Here is an 8931-nt window from a genome sequence, read left to right on the forward strand (position 1 = left end):
GGTGAAGTTTTTACCTCGGCCATTAATATTAATAATGCTTTTAAAGAATTCTATTTTGAGCTCTATAGCTCCATGTCTACGTCTACTGATGAAGATATTAGAAACTTTGTGGAACCATTAGAACTCCCTAAACTGACGACTGAGCAAAAAGAATTTCTTGATTCTGAGATAATTTTGGAGGAGCTTGATGAGGTAATTAAGGCCTTGCCTACGGGCAAGTCTCCGGGGCCAGGTGGCTTTGCCGCTGAATGTTTTAGATCTTATGCTACAGAACTTGCTCCACTTTTGTTAGAAGTTTATATGGAATCATTAAAGAATGGAAAGCTTCCGCCAACCATGACACAAGCCCGGATCAGTCTGATTCTTAAAAAGGACAAAGATCCAAGTGAGTGTAAGAGTTACTGTCCAATTTCCCTGATCTAGCTAGACATAAAAATATTGTCAAAAATTCTGGCTAACCGATTAAGTAAAGTTATGACATCTCTCATACATATAGATTAGATGGGTTTTATTTGGGGCCACAACTTTTCTGACAACATTAGGCGTTTCGTCAATATCATGTGGTCAGTGGCGAATGATCAGACTCCAGTCGCTGCCATCTCACTTGAGGCTGAAAAGGCATTTGATATGGTAAAATGGGATTATCTTTTTACGATTTTGGAAATATACGGGTTCGGGAATACTTTTATTGGATGGAATAAGTTATTGTATAGACACCCGGTAGCGGCGGTACAAACACATGGATTAATTTCAGATTATTTTACTCTGGATCGGGACACCCGGCAGGTTTGCCCTCTTTCCCCATTATTGTTCTGTCTTGTCCTGGAACCATTAGCAGCCGTGATAAGAAAGGAAGATGATTTTCCAGGGGTGGTGGCGGGAGGTATGGCGCATAAGCTTTTGCTTTACACAGATGATATTTTATTATTCGTCTCCTAACCTACTAGATCTATGCTTTTCCTCCACAGAATTATTAATTCCTTTTCTAAATTCTCAGGATACAGAGTCAATTGGTCTAAATCCGAAGCTTTGGCTCTGACAGCATAACGCCCAGTAAAGGCTTTTCAGCCGGGCGCATTCCAGTGGCCCAAACGGCATTAATTATTTGGGAATTTATTCCCAGCAAATTTTTCTGATTTGGACCCCTTAATAAAAAGTTTGGGAAGGTTAATGTTATTAAAATGAACTGTACTCTAAAATTCAACTACCTGCTGCAATCTCTCGTATTTTAAGCAATTTGATAGCATAGCGAAGTCCTTCATTTGGAATGGTAAGCATCCTAGATTACATTTTAATAAGTTACATAGGCCGATTGACAAATGTGGGCTAGGACTACCCAAGATTTTGTTTTATTATTATGCATTTGGTTATTTTTTTTTTTTATGAATAATGCATTATTAACTCACACAAGTTCACATATGCAAATTTTAATTTAACTGTCTTTTTAAAAACAGTTTTTCTCAATCGCTTTGGCTCATTTTTGAAACAGCCTTAACATTCTCTAAACTGTAAGTGCAATTGTCACAGCTGTTTTATGGGACATCACAACTTTATTGCATGTCTGCAAAATTTTTTAACTCACCCAAAACATTGAATTCATACTTCAAAACCTACTTCTTGTGTCAGTAAATTTGCCAATGCCACCAAAATGAAAAAAAAAAATTGCATCGTGTGAGCCGTACTGGTCAAAATGTTTAGATGTCTTTTCACCATCAACCCTGGAAATGTTTGTTATATACAAATTTCATTTTTGTTCTACTTTTTTGTTGACACTGACTGCTTACTGTACTATACAAGAATGTCAGTTTTGTCTTGCTGAATGCGACTCTTTATCACACTGACCTTTTTAGATACCGATTTCAACAGTAGGTAAAAGTTTACTGGGAAAAGTCAATACTGTACAATACTCTAGTACACAGAAAAAGGATATGCACATTTGCACGTATACAGTAAATTAATTTTTGTAGCAATGTGTTACATGTAAACAGAAAATTCACATTTGCATGTCCATTTTTACACATTTCTTACATGTGAAGTCATATATAGTGAACACAAAATTGCCACAAAATGACATCCAATGAGAATGAGAAAAACTGCTGTAGCCATGTGCATTTAGTTATTGTGCAAATTGTACTTACTCTTTTGCACACATGTGCCAAAACACGTGCAATTTGCTTAAATGAATAAGAAATTCAAATCTGGTGTGAACAAGTAACTAATTGTTCAGAGATTTGAACTAATTGTTTTGAGAAATAATAACAATAATAATAATAACTCTCATTGGAGAACTGAGCCAAAGTGATTTAGAAAAATTGCAATATGTATATGTTGAAATTAACATTAACCAACTGTAACAGTTAAAGGATGGGCAAGGAGTGGGCGGAACCGGCTGAACAGTCAACACGCATGGCCGCGTGCGTCTTTCTCTCTTGTCAAACTGGCTCCTCCGGCTCCCCTTTATCTCGCTCTCCCGCTGACCAACATTAATAAATGCTGTGAAAGTACTGCTCATTGTTAATTCCTGTTAACTAATGTAGTAAACATTATACAACCTTATTGCAAAGAGTTATGTAAATGTATATATTTAATTGTGAGATTAAATAAAGTAGAACCAATCATCAAAATTGAACAGTAATACTCATAATATGCTTAATAGAATTATGGATAGTCACCAGAGTTGATGAAAATGAGTCCTAAAATATTAAATAAACATTGGCCAAAATGTCTGTATGATTATGATTTGAATATTGTTGAATATAATAATATTAATAGAAGCGGGTTTTGCCACACATTAACAGTGTTGCCATCAGCAAGCAGGTCACTGCATGAACGAGCTGTTGTGATTTCAGAAATATTCCATTATAGGTTTAATAAGGAAAGTCTGTGCCTGTACTGTTAAATTTACAAAAAAATATGATACATTAAGAGGTTAAAATAATAAGCCAAGCATAATGTCAAAGGCATTTCTGTAGTCCACCCTGATCAGCTTCATTCATTAGTTTTGAACAAACTTTCTAATGATAGATAGACAGACAGACAGACAGACAGGCAGACAGGCAGACAGACAGACAGATAGATAGATAGATAGATAGATAGATAGATAGATAGATAGATAGAAAAGACAAACAGACAGACTGACAGATAGATAGATAGATAGATAGATACATAGATAGATAGATAGATAGATAGATAGATAGATAGATAGATAGATAGATCCGTAGATAGATAGATAGATAGATAGATAGATAGATAGATAGATAGATAGATAGATAGAAAAGACAGAAAGAGAGACAGATAGATAGATAGATAGATAGATAGATAGATAGATAGATAGATAGATAGATAGATAGAAAAGACAGAGAGACAGATGGAAAAGACAGATAGATAGATAGATTGATAGACAGAGAGACAGACAGATAGATAGATAGATAGATAGATAGATAGATAGATAGATAGATAGAAAAGACAGAGAGACAGATAGAAAAGACAGACAGATAGATAGATAGATAGATAGATAGATAGATAGATAGATAGATAGATAGATAGATAGATAGAAATGACAGACAGATAGATAGATAGACAGATAGAAAAGACAGATAGATAGATAGATAGATAGATAGATAGATAGAAAAGACAGACAGATAGATAGATAGACAGATAGAAAAGACAGATAGATAGATAGATAGATAGATAGATAGATAGATAGATAGATAGATAGATAGATAGATAGAAAAGTCAGAAAGAGAGACGGATAGAAAAGACAGACAGACAGACAGACAGACAGACAGACAGACAGATAGATAGATAGATAGATAGATAGATAGATAGATAGATAGATAGATAGATAGATAGATAGATAGATAGAAAAGTCAGAAAGAGAGACGGATAGAAAAGACAGACAGACAGACAGACAGACAGACAGATAGATAGATAGATAGATAGATAGATAGATAGATAGATAGATAGATAGATAGATAGAAAAGTCAGAAAGAGAGATGGATAGAAAAGACAGACAGACAGACAGACAGACAGACAGACAGATAGATAGACAGACAGACAGACAGACAGATAGATAGATAGATAGATAGATAGATAGATAGATAGATAGATAGAAAAGTCAGAAAGAGAGACGGATAGAAAAGACAGACAGACAGACAGACAGACAGACAGACAGATAGATAGATAGATAGATAGATAGATAGATAGATAGATAGATAGAAAAGTCAGAAAGAGAGACGGATAGAAAAGACAGACAGACAGACAGACAGACAGACAGACAGATAGATAGATAGATAGATAGATAGATAGATAGATAGATAGATAGAAAAGTCAGAAAGAGAGACGGATAGAAAAGACAGACAGACAGACAGACAGACAGACAGACAGACAGACAGATAGATAGATAGATAGATAGATAGATAGAAAAGTCAGAAAGAGAGACGGATAGAAAAGACAGACAGACAGACAGACAGACAGACAGACAGATAGATAGATAGATAGATAGATAGAAGATACGTCATTGTTCATTGAAAAAATGGTTTCGTGGTGAAGTAAATATAGCAGAAAGGATTAAGTACTTTCTACATTGAATAAGTTAGTTTAAGCATGAACTTGAAAATGTTAAGTTAATTCAACATTTGTACTCAATTCAGTCATAGTCACAGTCTAGCTTACAAGTAACTGTTAGTTAAGATAGTTTATTAACTTAACAATGCATCATCATGTATCAGCCTTAAACTAGAAAACCTTGTCATATTTATTAGCTAATTTAAATTTCACAGGTAAATGAAATAAGTGAAATTTACTTAACTTTTCGAAGCTGGTGCTCCCAGCTTGAATAATTCATGAGCTTGCATGGTTTCATTGTTTGCTAGATGATTTACACCATTGTTATTGTTGATTTTGTTGTTAAGTTTGGTAACTTATTGTTTTGTGAAGTCTGAAGTTCATTTTCTACTTAAAATTATCTGTTTGTGATCAAAAAAATTATCTGTTGATTGTTACCGTCATCATGTTTTGTGCTCCAAGTGTTCAGGTCTGCATGTGCACCTCTGGATTTTGTTTCTATTGCTATTAATGCAAGGTGATGTTGTCTAATAGACTACAAAGCAATGCATTAAGCATTCCTGGAGAAGGCGTCAGTGTGTCATGTGGTGCATGACTATGTTAAAAAAGAATTTATATGCTAGTACACTTTTAAAAGCATGGCTTAATTCAGTGTTACACTGAGTAAAATGTACAAAGAGTGAGTCAAATTTACTTGAAATAGTTTATTGCAAGTACTTTACTTGAGAATTTCTAATTTACTTTAAAATATGGTCTGTGAAATTTAATTTCTGCATGGAAATTATTTCCTAGGTTTTTTTAAGCAAACCCCACTCCACATTTTTTTTTAGCGTACGTTGTATTTGTGTGTGCACCTGCATGCAGTGCTACATTTGTGCATCTGCTTTCACTGGCGAGCAATGGGACTGTGTTCCCACCTACTTGCCCGACCTGCATGTAAGTCATTGATCTCTGAACTTTACTTTCACAAATCTCTGATGCGTTATCTGCAGCTGCTGCTACTGCTAGGCCCTCAGGGTCAGGGATTCTACATGTTTTTGTGTGTGTGTGTGTGTGTGTATGCGTGCTACATGTTTTTTTGACAGAGTAGGCAGCAGTGAAACACTTTCCAAGGATAAGAGGGTGCTGGTGTGGAACTGCCACTGTCTGGTTGCACACACACACACATATACATACATACTACATACGAGTGTGCCAAGTTGACTGTACACATCATCTGACATTGGGCTTCTTGCTTTTTCATCTCAGCAGTGTATGTGCAATGTACCTGTCTGGGTGTGTGTGTGTGTATGTGTCCTTTCCAGGCCCACTGTAGTGTGTCAGTCAAACGAGCACCTGAGTCCACATCACACACACATCAGTTGTTTACACACCACTCTATGTTCTGATATTCACCAGAGAGACACATTTGAGAATTCCCAGAGGAACGTTTTATTGCTCAGAGGTTTCTCTTTCATAGCTCATGGGACTTAATGGACGTCTCAGTTATATTTAATTTAAATTTCAACTTGTATTGGATGTTTTTCCTAAAATTCTGAAGGGGAAAGAGAAATAGACACAAATGAGACAATTATTGACACACAGTAAGTGTCTAGACTGAGTTATAAAATTAAAAGGATAGCTCACCCTAAAATGAAAATTCTACCATCATTTACTCACCCTCATGTTGCTCCAAACCTGCTTGACATTCTTTCTTCCGTGAAACACAATAGGAGAAATTTTAATGAATGCTGATGCTGCTCTTTTTTCCATACAGTGAAAGTGAATAGTGACTGATGTTAACATTCTTCCTAACATCTCCTTTTTGTTTCACGGTAGAAAAAAAAGTAATAAAAAAGTTATATAGTCGCTGCAGTGGTTTGGGGTGTAACGCTGGAGCAACTGTGTCTTTTCAACCCTGGTTCGATTCCGCATTTATCGCACTCTTTTTCCCATTCTGTTTCCTGTCTCCTCTCCAGATATTTACTTTAAAGCTACTAATACATAAAAATTAATATAAGGCTAGTTTTACTGTAGTAAAATTTTACTATAGTAACATTGTAGTAACCATGTTTTTTTGGCAGAAGCCATATATTTGATGCAATTAACAATGGTGTTTCTACAGTACTATGGTACTAATATAGTAGCCATGTTTAATTTTGTGGTTACTATGATTTTACTACAAAAAACCATGGTGATACTATGGTTACTGTAGTAAAATCATGATTAATTTTTGTAATGGGAGGTTGGGGTTAGGTTTAGGGGTAGGGGTTGGTGTAATGTGTCTGTGGTACTCTAAATAAACACAATAAACATGCTGCAGTGATGCCCTTGTACTGTTGGTATTTAATTACGGGTGCAAGTAGTATCTTCCATTATTTGTACAAGTGTGCCAAAAAACAAAACAAATCTAAGCAGGAAACTTAAGCAAAAGTCTCCATTTGCTCTCCGTTCAGTCTCATTACTGTGTGGGAGAAACAACTGAGATGTTTAAGATGTCTTATTCTTTTCTATGGATTGACGTCCAGTCATTTTGTACATCTGTAGACGTAAGTGTCCAATCTCATTTCAAGTTATTAGATTGTATATCCTGAACATTATGTGAGGTTGGCTACTATTTACAGTGTAGTACATGTATGTATTGTTGTATCATGTACAATAATACATATGTATTATACAGCATGTATAGTATGTATTATTAATGTAGGCTACTATAACAGAGCTTTTTGAATTTCCACTAAAACTCAGTGTAGCGCATTAATTATAGTCAGCCTGTTTGAGGCAGAGCATGCTCAACAGGAATGTCACAAAACAACTTAATAATCACAAACCTTTCCAATTCTTTAGACATTGTGCATGTGATTTCCGTGTAATTGCTGTCTGCAGGGGAGGACAGCATCCATCTTCCTGTTTGCTTCTGGTTACGGTGATAGCCCACTCCTCCAATCGTTGTTTGAAAACTCCTCCAGCGTGACTCATCATCGCCTCCTTTTGATCTCTCACAAGGTCCCCCCATTTTCCCTACAGTCACTGGAGCTTAGCTGCTGAACTTGCCCCAAAGTCTACTGACTACTGAATGGGACGTATACATTTGCGAAATTCATTACTTAAATTTCTTAAGTTACCAATTCAAATTCGTACGGCAAATTGTAGTGTCAAGGGGCTTTCACGTGACTAACAGCTGCGTTATTGAAAACACTGAAGTCTATGGAGTGAAGCGTCACCTTCCCTTCGCCATGTTGCGCTTCCATCAAGCATTGTAAACAATTTCAAATTAGACCCGTTGCTGCTGACCTTTCGAAGCAGCAGCCGATGATTACTGGACAATTCCGATGATGTATCATTACATGGGCGATGCCGGTACTAAAATCTAAATAAGATGTTTTCAGGAGCGCTTTTCATTTGGAGGTCAAAGCGTTGCGTTGACGCACTGATGCGAGTCATGTAGAAGCCCCTTAAAGGAATAGTTCACCCATAAATGAAAATTATTCACTTACACTGATACCATCGCAGATGTGTATGACTGTCTTTCTTCAGCAGAACACAATTGAGGATTTTTAGAAGAAGATGGATCACTGTCAGGTCATTATAATGGAATTACACTGGTGCCAGCACTTTGATGGTCCAAAAGTCACATTTAGGCAGCATAAAAGTAATCCAAGCGATCTCGATCAATTAATGTCTTCTGAGGTGAATCGATAGGTTTATGCAAGAAACAAGTCGATAATTAAAATGTTTTTAGCTTTAAATTGGTGCTTCCATCCAGGTCTCTGGTATGGTTTGAAATGGCCGAATTATCGCGTGACGTTCGTTCTTCTGTTGTAAATAAGCGCCACTTCTGAATTCTTGCGTGAACTTGCCGACACGCTTGCGTCACTCTTCGTGTCAGCTGCTGGCAGGAAGTGCTTTTTAAAAGTTAATAGCGTTTTAATTATCGATTTATTTTTTACACAAACATATCAGTTCGCTTCAGAAGACATTCATTGATCGACTGGAGTTGACATGGATTACTTTAATGCTGCCTAAATGTGACTTTTGGACCGTCAAAGTGCTGGCACCCATTTACTTGGATTATAAGGACCTGACAGAGCTCAATCTTATTCTAAACATCTTCATTTGTGTTCTGCTGAAGATACACAAGGGCGTAGATTTGGCTTTGGGGGGTGGGGGGTTGCAGCGTGAAGCATTAACTTGTTTCCATTAATCATGCTTTAAATATTGGGGGGTTGTACTTATTGTTTTGATTATTGGGGGGTTGCATCTGGGTAAGTGAATAATGAGAGATTTTTCATTTTTGGGTGAACTATTCCTGTGTACGTTTTATTATAGGCCTGCCTAATTCTAAATAGCAGAAGCTGATACAAGTAAATTAGAACAGTGAATACA

Source organism: Myxocyprinus asiaticus, chromosome 49 (genome assembly GCF_019703515.2).
Source record: "Myxocyprinus asiaticus isolate MX2 ecotype Aquarium Trade chromosome 49, UBuf_Myxa_2, whole genome shotgun sequence".
Classification (NCBI taxonomy): Eukaryota; Metazoa; Chordata; class Actinopteri; order Cypriniformes; family Catostomidae; genus Myxocyprinus; species Myxocyprinus asiaticus.